We start from the raw sequence: 18,965 nt of genomic DNA, 5'->3' as shown, positions 1-18,965 counted from the left end.
GTTCCACTCCAGAAATAAAGTGAGAATATGGGCCATACTTAGTAAATAGGATCCGCTTCAGAAATCTTTCTATTGCTATATTAAACTGGATAACATCTTACTGCTTCGAAGGGCTGAATACTATAAAAATCTCTGATGCTGAGTGGTTAAATTCTGCTCCTCTTATACTAGACTAGCCCTTGTGGGATTGATTGGCCTTTGCTTTAAACCTTGTGTAGACATTTCCATCTGTGCTAAATGGATGTAAAATGCTACCGATGTAATTCGGTAGAGTATTACACCCAATTTGTACTCCCTTTGCATAGATTTAAATAGTTGCACAAGGTGAAGGGCAGTGGAGAATCATGCCCATAGGCATGGTGTGTCTTGTAGGATTTGGTTTTTTGCAATGGCAGAAGCTTATAATTATCCCGCATCAGAGAGGAAAGTCATCCCTCTCCTGTATGATAAATAGGGGTGTCTATGAGCCTGGCAAACACCCAAGTGTGTTCTTCCCCCTCTGACCGAATATCAGTCTCCAGTGAAAAGATTTTAAAGGGTTCAACTTAAACATTCCCATCACTGCACAAAGCTTTGAAAATATAGTCCTAAGGGTTCAATTTCAACCTTCAATGAATTCATATGTATCATTTCCACTGATCATGTAAGTCCAGCTATTGTTCGGGTTACACAGATAGCTACAACATGGTGATGATCATTGGAGGACAGAGCTGAGCCCTTAGACGTTATGCATATACACTAACAAAAGAAGGTTGATTGGTAACCCAGTTTAAGAAGCCTCCTGTTGTGATTACTGGACTTGTACTACAGTTTGTACATACAGGAGATATTTGATTATATTTAAATAGTAGATACTTGCCTTCATTTGAAAGTGCCTCCTTAAAGAATGTTCTCATGTAAAGAGTACAAAAGATGGTCCTAATAATATCAAATACTATTTTTCATCTTATTTTTATTTGATTCAACATCTGTAATTTGATTTTATTCTGTCCACCTATACAAAATACCAAAATCAAGATTATTATGCAGTGCCACTGAATTCCTTGTGGTTTTGCTCTTGCATCCAATGATCAGTTTCCTCTCTAGTTTCTATCTTCTTCCTGAAAAATAATAAAACAAATTTTAGGGAATTAAATATTTTCTAAATGGCAGCCAGGTAGAAACATTGTTAAAATAAAGTTGCAATCTTTGAGCTATTTTATCTAATTACAAGAAATTTTATCAATACATTTATATTATTTTAGTTGCAAATTAAAATCCTGTGGCTCTTTATTGGCATGTCATCATACAGCATGTGCCAAAAAGTCTGAACTTACATAGTCAGGAAAAGTGTAAGTAATAGAAGTCTTCAATTAAAAAAATAAACCTCCTGTAGTAAGAAACTTTATATTATGATAACAAGGAAATCTAGGTTATAGTGTTAATATGATTGAACTGCAAACACAGGGCCCAATTCTGCAAAGTCTTACTCATAAAAATATTTTTATTAACCTAAGGAGTACCCTTAAAGTCTATTATATTTGAATGAGGGCTGCTGCATAAGAAGGGTTTGCAGGGCTCGATTTCTGGTCTTAAAGCAAAAAAGGGCACCAGTGGTTTAAAATGGCAAGAAGTACTGTGTATTGAAATAAGAAAACTAGTGAGAGGCTCTCCTAATTTTGCTTTCTTGAACAGTGGTGGGTGTGCAGAGGGTGAAATTGACTATGTAACCACTCTGAATAACACCCATCTGCCCCTCCTGTCTTTCAGCAACCCTTTACTTTAGCCCTGATTCAGCAAAGCACATAAGCCTATGCTTAACTTACAACTCTGAGTCTGGTATGTACATTCTGGTTCACCAAAGAATGTCTGAGTTCTCAAATGAAAGCCAGTGTCATGCTAGTTATTAATATAATTGTGAAATGTATGTACAGATACTAAGTAAGGAGTTATGTATACATACTGAAAATATGTTCTTAGATACGTATCAAAGTATTAGTCACCAGCATAGGTGAAAAACAGGTTTTCTGTCAGACGTTTATTCACCTTTCTTTGAGTCAGGATGTAAATTAACCTTTGTAAATCAACACAATGGATGCCTATTTACATATTAAGTCAAATCTTACCAAAGAGATATGAAGTCAACAGGGAAGCAGCACACAGGGTTAAAACAAGCATGGGGTTGATTATTCAGTCTAGGAGTAAACACAATACCTTCTAGGAAAGCGAGTTATGGTTCTATTTTATATATAACGATTTGTTTCCAATATTCCTAGTCACTATCATTTGAATCTTTGATAACAAATTTATTCTTGTTTTCACTATAAATATAATTGAGTGCTATGATATTAAGCAAAGTGCTGATCCTAAATTGAATCATACAAGCTGGCTTGATAATTCTGTGAAGAGCCAGCATCAGGGGGAAAGCTTCAAAGGGATTTGAAGAGTGGGGTGCATCTATTGTTAAACTACCAGGAAAAGGAAGGGCTGATATAGCCACTCAAGCACTATCCTGTGGGCTAACAGTTTGATAGTGCCAAGGAGCTAACACCCAGCTAAGCACAAGCAAGACTGCCAAGTGATGGAAGCAAGCAAAGGGTACTGATGTGACTTACGATCCTGGGTAACCTGAGAACCATCACAATTAATTCTCAAACTTCCACTTCTGCTAGTCTCATTTAGCTATGCCCCTGATTTAAGATCTTTGCTACATATTTCAAAAGCCAGGTATACCTGGGCTTTCATAGAGTACTTGGAAGCTATATGTGATCTTTAGATCTGGGGCATCTTCCCATTGCCTTCAGTTAGATACAGGTTAGAGTTGTCAGAAGTACTCAACAGTGCCTGAACTCCAGTCTCATTGAAGTCAATGGGAATTTTAATGGAATGTAATGATTGTAATGGAAGCAGAGTTAGGATATATCAGCAACCAAGTAATAGTCAGTCTGTCCTAATACCTGGATTAACATTTATACGTGTTAGAGCTGAATCCAAGCAGGGGCTCCTGGAGCAAAGCCAAGCATCAGAGCCAAGAGTCAGAACTCAAAGCTGAAGAGTTCATAGATTCATAGACTCTAGGACTGGAAGGGACCTCGAGAGGTCATCGAGTCCAGTCCCCTGCCCTCATAGCAGGACCAAACACTGTCTAGACCATCCCTGATAGACATTTATCTAACCTACTCTTAAATATCTCCAGAGATGGAGATTCCACAACCTCCCTAGGCAATTTATTCCAGTGTTTAACTACCCTGACAGTTAGGAACTTTTTCCTAATGTCTAACCTAAATCTCCCTTGCTGCAGTTTAAGCCCATTGCTTCTTGTTCTATCATTAGAGGCTAAGGTGAACAAGTTTTCTCCCTCCTCCTGATGACACTCTTTTAGATACCTGAAAACTGCTATCATGTCCCCTCTCAGTCTTCTCTTTTCCAAACTAAACAAATCCAGTTCTTTCAGCCTTCCTTCATAGGTCATGTTCTCAAGACCTTTAATCATTCTTGTTGCTCTTCTCTGGACCCTCTCCAATTTCTCCACATCTTTCTTGAAATGCGGCGCCCAGAACTGAGGCCTGACCAGCGCAGAGTAGAGTGGAAGAATGACTTCTCGTGTCTTGTTTACAACACACCTCTTAATGCATCCCAGAATCACATTTGCTTTTTTTGCAACAGTATCACACTGTTGACTCATATTTAGCTTGTGGTCCACTATGACCCCAGAGTCATAGACATCAGTTAACCAGAGTCATAGTCAGGAGACATAGCCAACGATCAGAGACATAAGTCAGAAGGCAGGACAGAGCTGGGTGCTGGGCCAGGAACAGGTACAAGATAGAGCAGGGGCAGAGACAGCTTGGACAGGAACAAGCACAGCCACAGGCAAGGAGCATGCTGCTGCTTCTGTGCTTAACTATCAGCCTGCTGACTCCTGCAGCCACTCAGTCAATCAGACAGCTGCTATCAGACCAGCTGTGCTCATTAGGTTACCAGGAGACCCGCTGTACTGCAGGCTGGCCCCTGAGAGGCTAACATTGATCCATTTTGAAAGTCCCATCCATAGAGCCTTCATGTACCATATCTGGGCCATTTTGAGTTCTGAGCGCAGCAGCCTCCTAGCCTCACTCACCAGAAATTCCATGCTTGGGCAGTACCTTGGCTGCTTTGGAGACATGCAGAAGGGTTTTTAAATTGCCATCAAATTGGAGTTTTGATTGAGATATGCTAGGGGAGACAACACAGATTTGTTTGTCCGATTCTGAAGAGAGGTAACAGGCTCTCAGAAGTCTAAATGAAATAACTGAAAGATGTGTCTTGTAATTAGGCCAGGTATGGTAAGAGATTCTAAGGTGCAACAGGACAGAGCAGAGGCATCAGAAGCAAGTGCTGTTTCATCCACACTGGTCTATAGTGCAGATATTCTCTGCCTGAACAATAAGGGTGTGTCTCATAGCATTTTGGAACAAGTGGGAATGAGCATCCCAGGCCTGGCTGACAGGGCTCATGTTTGACCTCTACAAAGAGCAGTGTAGATAGTACTTTGAAGTTGTGGCTCGTGCTGGAGCTCGAGCTCTGAAGCCTAAGGAAGGGGGTGGGCTTCTGACCTGTAACTTCGAAGTGCTGTCTGTACAGCTATTTTTAGAGTGTTAATGCGAGCCCCACTAGTCCAAGTCTATCAACCCAAACTGGGAGGCTTGCTCCTGCCCAGCCCAAAATGCTGTGTAGATGTACTTTTAGGGCCTGAACCATTGATGTCAGTGATTGTCTTTCCACTGACTTAGAAGGGCTTTGGCTCAGGCTCTTAATACAGAGTTTTAATCAGTCAAGACTGGCATTTGAAAGATGTCCATCTATATGTATGAAAAATTTCAATCGGGTAAACTATCTTCTTCTCCTGTGTAAGCTGCCTTATTAAAAAATCAAGGTCTTTCCAAATAATTTATCATTTGCTTCCTTAGGAAATAAGAATACTAGAGGCTTTGGAAGACCTTTGTTTCACATTAAGAACATAAGAGCATAAGAATGGCCATATTGGGTCAGACCAAAGGTCCATCTAGCCCAGTATCCTGTCTTCTGAGTGGCCAATGCCAGGTACCTCAGAAGGAATGAACAGAACAGGTAATCATCAAGTGATTTATATATATAAAATCTAGACAAATTCATGGAGGATAGGATATATATATATATATAAAATCAGCAAAAAAGAATTACAATATGCCATCAAAAATATTTAGCATCTACTGCACTCTTCCCCCCAACCCCAACCCAGCAATCATTATTACTGAAGCTAAAATTAAAGAAAAAAAATCCTTATTACTTACCCAAATTACAAGATAGCTTAAATATTAACAAACATGCAGAGCTACTGGGGGTAAGAGCCTGAAGCCCTGTAATAATAAAGCAAGGCTCAGCAAGATTCCATAATTATTTGTTACACAACCCAAGAAACCATCTAAGTGTTCCTAAGATTACACATCTCTAGTAGGCCTAGTATACGATGTCTAACTATGCCAAAAGTTGCATAAGGATTTTCATAACATAATCATTACTCATTAAAGGGCAGAACAAAGAACCATTATCACCATAGGTGGCAATCCAGGATTTTGTTTATTTAGGGTCTGATCCAAAGCCTACTAAAGTTAATGGAAAGATCTTTCAATTGATTTCAATGGCCTTTGGATCGGGCCTTCGGTTTTTTTAAGATGAAAAATTTCTTACCAGATTTTCATGGAACAAAAGGACAAGAGCTGAGTGAATAACACAAAAGGAAATAAATAAATACGTGGCATGACTTCCAGAGGTGTTGAGAACCCACAACTCCTGCGTTGAAGATGTTCAGCACCCTCTAAAAATCAGGTGCTTGAAACTGTAGCTGCCCAGATATGGACATAAGTACTTTTCAGCATCCAAGTTGCAAAATCCTGGCCTATTTCACCAGCTCTTGACGGACTTCCAGGTAGCATCTCAAAGCACTCGAATGGAAATGGTGTCACGAGTCCTGTTTAATATCCCTCCTCTTGGCCACTCACCAGATTGTTGTGAGGGGACCCAGCTTCTGAATCCCAGGTATTTTAAGCGTTCAAAGTCTCAACAGAGCCCAGGCACTGTCCCTGTTTGGGCAAACTCTTGGTGCATAGATCTTCTCTCTAGTACTCCCTTCTGAGAGCTGACCAGCCCTTGAACCAGTGCTAACTCCTCAGACTCTCCCCGTGGCTTAAACACACTCTATCTCAGAACTCCATTTAAAGGTGTGAGCCTTCTGGTTTACCTCAAGAGGCATGTGGTTGGTGTGACACATGAAAAGCACAGCTATTTTGCAGAGGATTATAACACACTATTGCTCTTTACTTAAGCACGAGAAATAAACAAAGTACAGATTATACAGAAAATGACAAACTTCCAGAACACAATCTTCCCCCCGCAACTCACCCTTCCCTTGGAAGCCATCTGTGTCCAGATAGGAAGGGCTCATCCCTACCTCATCAGGCTACTATAGCAGCTTCCCTCTTCTGGAACTGGTAAAAATGACTAAAGATCCCAAATGGATCAGCTGCTGCCCACATTTTCTGTGAGTCTCCCCCCATGAGCCCTTTTATAACCTGGTTTGGTCACCTGTTTCTTCATCCTGCTAGGGGAATTTCCACTCTCCAGGCCCCCTGTTGACAGGATTTGGAGAGAACTGGTTTCCTCTAAGAGGCAGATTTTTCTTTTGTTCTCCCTAAGCGAGGCCCATTCGGGTATTTATAGTCCTTAACAAGCAGCTATTGTCAGCCCTGTGTCACTAAACCTTGGAATCTGAGGCCACATCAACACTACAGGTGCTACAGCAGCACAGCTATGATGCTGTCACTATGCCACTATAGTAACACCATAATGTAGATGCTTCCTACAGTGACAGAAGAAGATTTTCTGTGACAATAGGTAGTCCACCTCCCAGAGCGGCAGTAGCTAGGATGACAGAAGCATTCTTCCATTGATTTGGAGTTAGATTGCCATAGCTATGTCACTCATCCTGAGCAATTTAGCTATGTCAAGCTATATTTTCAGTATAGCTACACCAGGCCTCAGCCCAAGATAGGGGGAAAGAAACCACAGAAAAGGTAACTAGCTCCCACATTCAAAATGGAGACTGCAGCTGAGTGAAGGTACATACTGTGATATAGCACAGCCAGAGGGCAACAGGAGAGTGATCGATGGGAGATATGTAAGCCTCAGAATGATGAGAGCCTTATTCCCTGTAGAGGGAAGAAAGGCTGCTGCAGATTAATTAGAGCACCTGAAACCAATTAAACCAATTAGAGCACATGAAGCGAATCACCTGATTAAAAAAAAACTGTGCCAATCAGACAGTTGGAGGAGTTGAAGCAGAGTGCTTTGGTGTTGGAGCAGAGAGCAGTTTGAAGGAAAGCAGTTTGGAGAAGTGCTGTGGTGGGCCAGAAGACCAAGACCCTAGGTAAAGGGAAACCTGACTTGTGCAGAGCAGAGGGACTCCACAGAGACAAGGGGTTGGGAGAAACTTGGCCCAAATGGAGAGAGGGCAGGAAGCCCCACAAGCTGAAGGGCCAGAAAGGGAAGTAGCCTAGGGGAAGGAATCCCTAGTTCAAGTGGTTTACTGCTATCCTTAGAGCCCTTGGGTTGGGACCCAGAGTAGAGGGTGGGCCCGGGTCCCTCCCTCTCCACTCCCCTTTTCTCGGACACTAGTGGGACAGTTGATACCCCAGTTCAGGGCTGAGAAATGGTGTCCTGAAACCCCCACAAGAGGAGAAAGCGCAGGACCTATCATAATAGAAATATGCCACAATACAGAGAGTTCAGAATCTCACACGGAATTCATAAGTGATACTGGCAGATCCTCCAAATCATGATCAATGAGTAAAGATATGTGTCTGTTAAATGACTGTTTTTTCAAAAAAGTTATTTCCAAAATTTTAATTCAAGATGGTGAAGAAATCTGTCATGGAAATACTAATGTACTAATGTTTCTGTGAGCCTGATCATTGCCCATCAGAAAAAAAACTCTGAATGGTGTGGAAAAAGTTAAATAAATGCACAAATGAGACATTTTGTGTGGCAATTGAGGGCAAGGAACTTAGACAGCAACAGCATCCTCTGATTCTAAAGTGTCCTCTGCATATCTGGGGCAGTGAAATATAGCTGGGCAAGGCAGACGGGTATGGTTGAGGAATTGCCAATCTATGTGGCATCATCACCCTGCAAGCCTGTGAGAAAATCCAGCATCCTTCTTCTTGTGGCTTTGACAACATTATCCTGTATGTAATCCCCCACCATAAGGTTCAGCTCTCCTCCACCCCAACAGGTCTCTTTTGAGCCGGGTACAGGCTGAGTGGAGTCACACTGTCATGGGAGATCAGGAGACCCAAGAAGCATCCTCCCATTTCTTTCCTTGCTCTCCAACCATAGCAGATGGGTAGGCTTGCCACTGGCTCCCCAGGAGCACCCTATGTTCCTGGTAGCGTTACAAAGGTTTTTGGGGGGCATGCTCCCTGTTAACTCCACAGGATGGAGAGATAAAGTCTGCCCTTGCCCTCCTTTCCTTCCCTTCCCGCTCCAGCAGGATGCGTAGAAAATCGTGTGGTCCATTCCCATGTGAGACCTCATTTGGCCTTCCATCTCCTTTCTCATAAAACGTGTAGTAGTACAGACAGCACATACATTTCTGAAATATTATAATTATCTTCTGAGATAATAATGGCCAAAGATTTTGGCATCAGTTCCTTGAATATCCTTGCCAGAAGATGGATCTTTCTGGTTAGAAACATATAATTTGTGAACATTGTGCACACTTCCCCCGACAATATCTCCAGATTGCTGCATCATTTTCCTCCATTCTCTTGAATCACACAGTGTAAGCAAGCTATGGCTTTTTTGCTTCCATCCTCAGTTCAGTAGTTTTCTTTTCCCACATCTGCCTTTTACAGTCTCTATGAGTGGGGTCACAGCTGTGTCATTCCCAGGATATTAGAGAGACCAGGTGGGTGTGGTAATATCTCTTTTTGGACCAACTTCTGTTACTGAAAGAGACAAACTTTCGAGCCACACAGAGCTCATCTTCTGGTCTGGGAAACTCACACAGAGACTGCCTTTATTGTCTCTTTTACGATTCTGTACTCAGCACACCCATAAAAATCAAGCAGATATTTTCTATAGGTGTGTAGATAATCAAGGCAACACTGCAGCCTTCAGGTGCCTTTTAAGATAACAGCAATACACCTGGATAGCCTTGGACAGCCTTTAGCCTGCTCTCAACCTTTAATAAAAGACAATGGAAGTCATACAGTCATTTGAAAAACCTCATGGTGTGGACCATTTATCTCCAAGAAATGGCAGGATTTGTTGGTATGAGTAAAATATTATACCATTTTTAATAATGAAAAATAAATTGCTTCATTTTAATTTAGTTTTTACAATGGTTTTTAAAATGTTATGAGTGGAATTTTAACAGCAATGATTCAAGCGGGCAAGTAATGAAATTTATGATTATTTCTCTCAATGAACATCTGTACATACAACCAGAAGAGTTGGCAGGAAAAAAAGACTCTCAGGGAAAAAAGCAGTGCACGTGACAATAAGATCAAATGTGAAGAACTGATATCCCTAATGAGAGGACAATATTCTCTGCAATTAATAAACCATATTGGTCTAAGAAGGACAAGCAAAAATGAATACTTCTGCTTGGAGTAACTGAAGACTTTGAGCCAGATTTCATTTGCACTATGGCTCTTTATGCCACTTTGGCAGTGCAGAGGGGCCTTAACATGAATGTAAATTTATTTACAGTAAATATGATTTACTTCCACTTTAGATCCCTTTACACTGTCAAAGTGGCATAAACAGGACTAATGTAAACAAGGATCAGGTCCCATTACCTCAGTTATCAGACAGACCCTTGAATCTAATACCTTATTACCATTAGATAATCTATTCTTGTTCTTTCATCCGTCTGTCTATTGGACCTGGTAGAAGCATTCTTGAAGGAACAGTTTACATTAGATAATGCAGTTTCATCAATATCTAAACATTCTGTGGTAATGTGTCTACTTCAATGTTTAAATAATGTTGAAACGTTTTTGTTTCAATAAAGGAAAGACATTTCATTTTGACTTGATCATTTGAAATATTACATTCTGACTTTTATTTTAATATTAATACTGAATATTGATATTTTAGTTATCTACTATAGTTATTTTAGCTATTACATTGTGTAAACATTATCAAAACTGAATTATGTACACTATCAAAATAAAATGTTTAATTTGTGTTGTAGAAATTTTCCAGATTTTACATTCAGAGGGAAATTTGGATGTTTTGTTCCTATTCTGAATGAAAACAAATGTCAAGATATCCCACTTTTGCATGCAATGAAATTCCATTTTCTGACTAGCTCTATTAGCTAGCTACGTGCCTTCTTCCCTCTCCCCCCAATGGTTTTAAATAGGGGTGAGGAATGAGAAGGGAGTTTTGTGTTCGGCTGGCTATTTAGTTATATATGGTTTTGCAGTTTATGGCATAGGTTCCTTGAGCCATGGCTGGGAGCCACTTTTTCTTTCTGTATCTGTCTATATCTACCCAAAGTAACAGTGATGAAGGGAATATAGTCCCAGCACAACTGTTATATATCAGAGTTATGTGACGTGCCACTGGAGCGTGATACTGTTCTTATGATGAAAGTGGGAGGATTGATTTCTGTTGCACCCTTATGCTTCAGGAACAAGCCTTTAGCCACAACCTGTTTTAGGATTGAGGGCATAAAGGGGCTACGCAAACATCTTTGTTCCCCTCCCCTATTTTGGGCCCCTTACTGTGCACACTTTGGCAAAGCCTGCCAACCGATTCCACACTCTGTCATGTATCTCCGATTGCCCCCGCTAACACCCACCCCCAAAATAACCCCACTAAGCACAGCACCTCTCCTCAGCAAGGACAACAAAATACATTTGGCATCTGCAGCCCATTTGTCAGTAGAAGGATTGTTCCAAAATAGGAAAGTACTCAAAAAGACAATGAGTAGGAATTTCTTAAACACCATAGGTCTGATTCGCCACTGCCCTGCCCTTACCAGGGCAAAGTGAGAGCAAAATGGTGCCACACGAAAACAGTGGTATGTTACATGTTACACGGCACAGGTATAAACGACTATAAAAGGTGTCAAGCAGTGGAAAATCAGGCTTCATAAATCTCTTTTTCTTTCCAAGATAATTTTTCTGGGAAGGGTTGTATGGTGTGAAATTTCAAGAGAATTGGTGGGAATTGCAGGGAGAGGGAGATGCAAATTAGTCATCCCCAATGCTGGGGTTAGTTCTATAAACAGCTGGTTGGAAAACTGAGGAAGTGGTGTTTTTTTGTGGGATATTTTGACTTATCATAAAAAAAAGTTAACCTATAAACTGCAAAATATAATAAATAAATAATAATTGTGGCTGCCAAAAAATAGAGAGAGAAAAATTAGTTTGGGGACAAAAAATGGTGTTCAGGTTTTCGATGTCCTAATGAAAATTTTCAAGGAAAGGAGACACATTCCACAAACATTTTTAAACAATCAAAACCCCAATTTTCCTTCAAAAAATGTTTTCAGGGAAAACTTTTAACTAATGCTAGTTATATGCTCCAGACTACCTCAGCTGACTATAACCATGACAGACATTATACTAGTTGGAGATTGCTGGAACTTAGCAATGCTCTGCCCTAACCCTCATTTGACCACACCCACTATGTGCCCCAACCCTGGAGCAAGCCCATTACCCAGAAATCATCCTCTACTGTCTCCCTTCTAATGCTATGTTCCAATTACAGATCACAATTTTCCAACAGTGCGGGTCACTGAGGTGATCTGTCCACTTCTGGGTGGCAAGCAAATTATGGTTCCTGACGGGGTCTTCCATTTTTATACAAAGTGTATAATTTGGAGATGATAGTATGCAACTTATTTGGTGCAAATTCCATTTTTCAACAGTTTTTCTGTACCCTTCGTGAGGTCGTCTGATAGAAGTAACGTGATTGTTTGCCAATACTTGTCCAAATTCCTTTTGCATTTGCAATGGGTTTCTGGGTTCTTCCTACAGCTTAATGATCACCAGGTAGCCCCTGAATAACTTCCTGCATAATATTTGAGACCCAGGGAAGAGGAGAGACACTGTGACAGCTGGTAAAAAATAGGCACAGCAGAGGTGCACAGTTGCCAACTTTCATGCGGTAAATAAGCAGCCCGACTTTCACAGTAAACCAAAAATCAAGTTAATCCCATTTCATAACAAGGCCAAAACAAGCCAATCCCTAAGAACACCAATGCTCTATGTGACTACATTCCCCCCTCCTCCACCCGGTGTGCAATCTGGGATTGTGGTGGACCCACTGTGCACCCCTGATTCTCACCCCTTGCCTCTGCTTGCCCCTTGCCCTGCTTGCCTGCCCTTGCCCCCACTTGCTGGGAGCTGGTCAAAAAAAAGAAGCAACAAGCTACATACCAAACAAGCAAGAAGCTACAAGCCAAAAACTAGGCAACAAGCAACTCAAAAGCCAATTAAGCCAAAAACAAGCCCAATTTCTGCATTTTTTATTTTTTGCAGGTTTGTCATGTCTGCAGAGGTGGTGTCCAATAACCTCATGTGACAGCTGATTTCTCGCTGCTCCAGTTGTTAAGCATCCAGGTAGAAAGCCCTGGCATTTTGCACACCTGGAGCAAGCACATAATTCTATCATTTCCAGCATCACTCACCCTCACCTTTGAAACCTCTGTGATTTCCAGAGCATCAAAACCTGAGTACTCAGTTTCCATGCAGTGCTCTCAAACTGCTGTCCCCTTGGAAAACTCCGCATACCCAGGGCAGGCGCAACCCATTAGGCAACCTAGGCGGTTGCCTAGGGCACTGACATTTGGGGGGTGGCGACCGCAGCGGCTGAACATCTGGCCGCCACTGTCGGCGGTATTTTGGGGGCGTGACCTTCTGCTGCCTCTGCCAGGGGTGCCATTTTTTGCCAAAAAGGTTGCCAGCGCTCCTGCCCATACCTATACAATTGAGAGGCATTGGTATTAATTCCTATAAAATATCTATTTCCCATATTCCTTCCTAAGCAAAATGTTTTAGCAGCAAACTGTAAATCTGACAACAACATGGACTTTCTAATGTTATCCTGATGGTGCAAATGGGTGAGACCAAACACATCAAGAATATTACATATTCAGGCTGTTATTCTGTTTTTTTCAATGGAAAAGGAGCCAGAGTTAAGACTGATTTTAAGTGTTACTTGTTGGCATGAATTATTCTATATACTTCAAGTTCAAGAAGAGTGCAAAGTAAGAAAAGTCACTCTTTGGTAATAGGTTGGGTTTTTTTTTCAATTTTAAAGCTTAAAATTAGTTCTACTGACTAGATTTTTCCTTCCACGCTCATCTCTTAATGCCTGATCCAACATCCAAAGCACATTCAACTCAGGGGAAACTTAAATGGGCCATATTATTAAATGCACATTTTTACTGAGAAAACGTAAAAAGTAAAAGCCATTATGAGCTCAAGAACCCTAACTAGGTGATTTCAGTGGCGTGACACTGGCACAAAGTGGTGTTAAGAAGTGTTGAATCAGATCTGGAAAGTGCTGTGTACTTCACTCAGCAGCATACCTATAAGCTATTGGTCAGTACCTTCCCTGAAGGTTTGTATAGTCCTGTAGTAATACAGAATATCCACCTGAGTAAGCCTTCCCCATGGAATAGCCTCTCTAACTACAACAAAGAGTACAGATTGGACCAATATTCATTAAAACATCATGGAAGTGATTGCAAATGTAGGCCCTGATCTTGCTCCCACTGAAATCAATGATAAAAATCATCAATTTTAGTGGTAACAGAATTGGGCCAGCATTAGTAGTAGTATTGATTGATTGTACTTTGATAGCACCTAGTGACCTGGACCAAGAATAAGTGTGCTGTGACCCAGCCCTGTGAGGAGACTCAGAGGCAACCCAATACAATGTGGATAACCTTAACTTTTAAACTTTACAAAAGGAAAACCCATAAATTGGGCATGAATGCTAATAACAGAATAATCATATGATATAAAGTAACATTAAATACTTGCTTAGGAAAATAATAAGCTGTAAATTACCATCACAAGAGAAGAAGTCTTTTCAATGTCACCCCAAGAGGGAATCAAATCCTTCTCTCCCTGCCTGCAAAGTCCAGCTGCACCCATCCTGCCCAGGATCTCCTCTCTCTGGTTTACAATGCACCTTTGCTCTGACACTGTGGTGACCATACCTCTTTCCAAGGAACAACAGCTCCTCTCCTGGAGAGCCACACCCTTTTCCCAGGTGCCCAAACTGTATTCCTTCTGTCAGTGTCAACCTTACCTGTCTTGCAGTCTATGCCCCTTGTGACAAGGCTCCCTGCACACTGCCCTTCAGGGTCCAGCTTCCTCTAATACAGCTTTCTCAGCAAATCCGCTTCCCCTGCCCCCAGGGCAGTCCCTTTTCACCTCCTTCCTCTCTAACCATCTCCTTCCTCTCTAACCACCCCCTTTGGGCAGATTCCAAGATATCACCCCAGTTTAAGCTACCCTTTCATTGGCTGGCTCTCTTCCCAGGACAGTATTCTATGCTGTTGCACCACAGTTGCAGCAGGTGCTAGTGACAAATGTGTTAGATGATGTATGAACATACAGTAAGAGACTGTCCCTGTCCAGAAAAACTTACTGTCTAAATAGACAAGACAAACGAACAGTGGGAGAAAGGAAGTGCTATCACTCCCATTTCACAGGTGGGAAACTGAGGCCCAAAGAGATTAAGTGACTCACCCAAGGTCACATAAGAAGTCAATGTCAGAGAAAATGAACACAGCTCGGAGTCTCAGTCTAATTCCTTCACCACAATACCATGCCATTTTAAAGGCCAATTATAAACAACTAAGCCTTTGTTTAAAGATCTCTCATTCTGCACTGCACTTCTTTATTGCAAATCTCATAAGGATGAACTGAGGAATCTGTAGTGAGTTTCTGAAGTTTGTCTTCTGTTTTTTTAAGAATCTTAATGAACCCCACATAGTTCTGAAATACCTAGGTTGACTGGGAGGGTGGGAAGGGGAAACCAAAATAGCAGTAGCATTGTGTGCAATTTTTAGTGTGCAGTCCAGGTTCACAGAGCAGTCTGTAAACAATCTTTCTAGCCACGTTTAGGGAGGGGCACAATTTTAGGAAATCCAAACAACCAGTTAGCCCAGTGACCTCTTGATAACCTATTCAATAACAATGAAAATTACAATATGCTGAGGGGAAAAAACAAGCTAGTAAGATGCTTCTCTGCCATAGGAACTGGGCCAAACAAAACTCTGCTGTCACTTTTCGTGTTCACTCAATGAGTTCATAAAAGGAAAAGAAAATCAGTTCTGGTTAGAGAGACCATTAGTGAAGCTAAAATTTTCTCAGAGAGTCACAGCTGAGCTTTGCTGCATCATAGGAGTTAAGATGCTGTCATAACTTAGATATTGGCTACTTCAATCTTAAAATTCTCATCTACATATTATGGTGTTAAAAAAAAAAACCCAGACCAAATCTAATTGAAAAAGAATGTAGCTTCACATCTGTTTAAATTGATTAAAAAGACATGGGCATGGAGTTTGTAAATCTAGAGCATATGCAGAACTTGTGATTTCAGTGTTTCAAGATCTAGGAACACAGGAGTATATATGAAAGGTCCTTGAAAACAGAGAGATAATGAAATAAAAATAGTGGAAGGCGTTATTTGAGTGGCTACTGATGAGTTCTCGATCTAGTATTCAGCTCATCATAAAAATATCCAAAAAGCTTGGGGAGTCAGCAGGAATAACACAGTTAATACCAGCAAGCTCTCTTATTTTGGTGCATAGTAAGCACTGCAGTGTTATACTATAGGACAAAAGGACAGATCGCACTTAGATAGCATTTTCAACTAGACATAGGCCTCATTTTAGGGGAACAAACAGGTGCTTAACTTAACTAGTCAATGGGACTAAAGCAAATGCTTTCTGAATAATAAAATAATAATAATACCTGGCTCTTATATAGAGCTTTTCTTCAGTGATTTAACCAACAATCTTGAGTCTGGAATAGAACACAGGCCTCCTTGTTTTCCTGAATCACGGCTATTTCTTACTTCCAGGAACAGTGTCATTGAACAAAATGGGTTGACTTAAAGTAAGTGCTACACCTAGCTGTAAGTGTCAGGCAGGGCCGGATTTACACCTTACATACCCCTAGGCACAGCATCTTCTCACACACACACCCTGAAGCTGACCTTCATGTTGCACACAGTTTTGGAGAGGTGAGGTGCGCCTAGAATGCTCGCACCCCTAGGCACATGCCTACTGTGCCCAATTGGAAATCCGGCCTTGGTGTCAGGGTATAGGTTTGCTGTAAGGCACTGTGTGGAAAATACACTTGCTAACATTTAAAAAAAAAAGCAGTATTATATTTACATTTGTTTTTATTGTGTATTATATAAGAACCTAGAACATCACTGATGGATAGGCAAATAAGAATATAGACCAGGTAGGAGAAATAATTTCATTACAAAATAATTCCACTAAAAGGTACATAATTTCCCCCCTGCATTCTCTTTTTTCATTTTGTATCCTTTCTGTCCACTTTTTTTGCCCACATAGTAACATATTTAAGTTTCACTAGACTCACCATTTGGGTAAATAAAGGTAAAGCATATAAATCTTAGACCATATAGGAATTACTGTGATCACCAATGCAGTATTATGAGAGTAAAAAAATCTTGGTTTTATTCTTTGCCACCCTCTTCCATTGACCCTGCAAGCCTAACCATGAAAGTCACCTTGTAATAATAGTTAATATCCAATATGTCTGCAACAAAAACACATTTTCTGTGTAATCTGACTATATCAAATTCCTACACTCTGCAGAAAGAATTACTTGGAATGGGAAGAAAGAAGGAATATGGAACACAAGGAAAACTCAAAGGAACATTTTATTGTAACATTTATAATAGAAATTGGGGGGGAGTTGTTTAGCCTCAAGGTATACTTGCTAATAAAAGTTCTGGCAAACCTGCTGTGTATAAGTGGCCTGGCCTATGATGTCAGAATTCATTATGCACACAGGGGCTATTTACAGCCTTGTAAAGTTGTAGACAAGGAAATTGTTGCTGAAATATAGTTTCAAAAGTTTAAGTACAATCATTCTACTCACATATTCATGTCAGCTATTGAACAGATCTTTTAAAGGGTTCTGTGCAAACTGAAAAATCATATTGCATAAGTAAACATCTTCCCACATTGCTTGTTTTATATGTGTATGTCTGTGTGTGTCAGCCCTCGTCCAGACTAACCCGCGGCATCGGCGGGTTAAAATCGATTGCTCGGGGATCGATATATTGCGTCTAGTCTGGACGCGATGTATCGATCCCCGAGCGCGCTTACATCGATTCCGGAACTCCATCAACCCGAACGGAGTTCCGGAATCGACACGGAGACCTGCGGACATCGATGCAGCGCCGTCCAGACGGGTGAGTACCTCGATTTTAGAAATTCGACTTCAGCTACGTTATTCCCGTAGCTGAAGTTGCGTATCTAAAATCGATTTTAATATCTAGTCTGGACGTGGCCATAGTTAAGTAATACTATCATGTTAAATTACACCTTGTTGTCCTATTGTGCTATTGCTTGTGAAAAGCTGGCAGCAGTGATCTGCTCCAGCTCCCGTTGAAGTTTTTGCCATTGTCTGCAATGAGAGAAGGATCAAGAGATTGGTCACCATACTATAGAGCTGATCAGACAATGCCATATATTTTCCAAGCATTTTTATCCATTTTCATTTAGCTGGAATTTTTTGGTTTTTGAGTAAAGCAAGAACTGGAAAAAAAAATGCTTTTCACATTCTCCCCCATTTGTTGCCCAGAAAAAAGAAGGAAAGAAAAAACAAAACAAAAATGTTTTCAACCACTGAAAATGTTTCATTGAAAATTTCAGTTTTAATTAATATTTTTCACATCAGAAAAATCATTTTGGCCAAAATGCCATTTTTCAGAGAAAAAATGTCAACAGTTCTACTTCACATACTCAGACTGGTGAGGCCCCTTCCTGCTTCCACTGAACTCAATGGCATGACTGTTGATTTGGATGAGTCAGGACCAGGCCTACCAGGCTTTTAAAGAAAATCACCACTGCAGCCCACACAAAGGATGTTTACACCAATATACAGAAAAACAGAAAAATGTAATAAAATAGAGTGTGTGCGGTTTCATTCAATGACTGTGTGATCTTTTGCACCTCAGTCTTGAGCATTATAAATTGCTGCCTCAGTAACTGTTCCATCCTTCATGCAAGCCAGGTGTTATTTGTCGTTTGTACTGCAGTAGTTGGAAATAACGTCATCACATAAACACATAAACGTACTCTTTGCAAAGTTGTTGGTATAACTAACCAATACTGACATCTCCTTCTGAATCACTTTTAAAAATATTCCTCCTTGCAGCAAGCCAAATTATGTTCCTGTTCTAACTGAGCTCATGTGTCAAGCATTCCATTTGTATTTATGTTCACTAATGTAAAAATATCAATGTATATATGTGTGTATGATATGCACCTCGGCTACTCCAAATCTATCCAAAATCCTAACAGCATAGCCAGTCAAACTCCATCCCATTGTGGTTTCTTAGGTAACCAACTCATGGCCACAGAAATGGACTGCGCCCAATGGCAAAGGACCAAAAACAACTGAAGTGTTTCCACGTTTTCAATGTTTTTATGCATTGTTAAAACATTACAGAGATCATTTCTGATTAATACTGTCATGTAAACAATGTACAAAATGGATGAAAGTCAAATGGTACGTTGAGGGCCAATCCTGCTTCAGCTGACGTCAACAGAAAACCTTCCCCTGACTTCAAGAAGCGGAATTCTCCTCTCACCTATCCCAGACTTACAGTGGTGTGACGCCATTGACTTTAACTGAGTTATTACTTGTTTATACCAGTGTACGTGA

At 40.7% G+C, this 18,965-nt stretch overlaps 1 long non-coding RNA gene across 2 annotated transcripts in view; it reads right to left on the bottom strand.

Moving 5' to 3' along the window:
- Positions 1–879: 879 nt before the first annotated feature.
- Positions 880–18,965, bottom strand: part of LOC115646457 — a 32,114-nt gene continuing 14,028 nt past the window's right edge. For both annotated transcript variants that reach the window (XR_003999029.1, XR_003999030.1), the window contains one exon: positions 880–1,100. This is a non-coding gene — a long non-coding RNA (uncharacterized LOC115646457). The remainder of the gene's footprint in view (positions 1,101–18,965) is intronic.

This window comes from Gopherus evgoodei, chromosome 2 (genome assembly GCF_007399415.2).
Source record: "Gopherus evgoodei ecotype Sinaloan lineage chromosome 2, rGopEvg1_v1.p, whole genome shotgun sequence".
In the NCBI taxonomy this organism is placed as follows: domain Eukaryota; kingdom Metazoa; phylum Chordata; order Testudines; family Testudinidae; genus Gopherus; species Gopherus evgoodei.
This window is presented reverse-complemented; position numbering and strand designations above follow the sequence as displayed.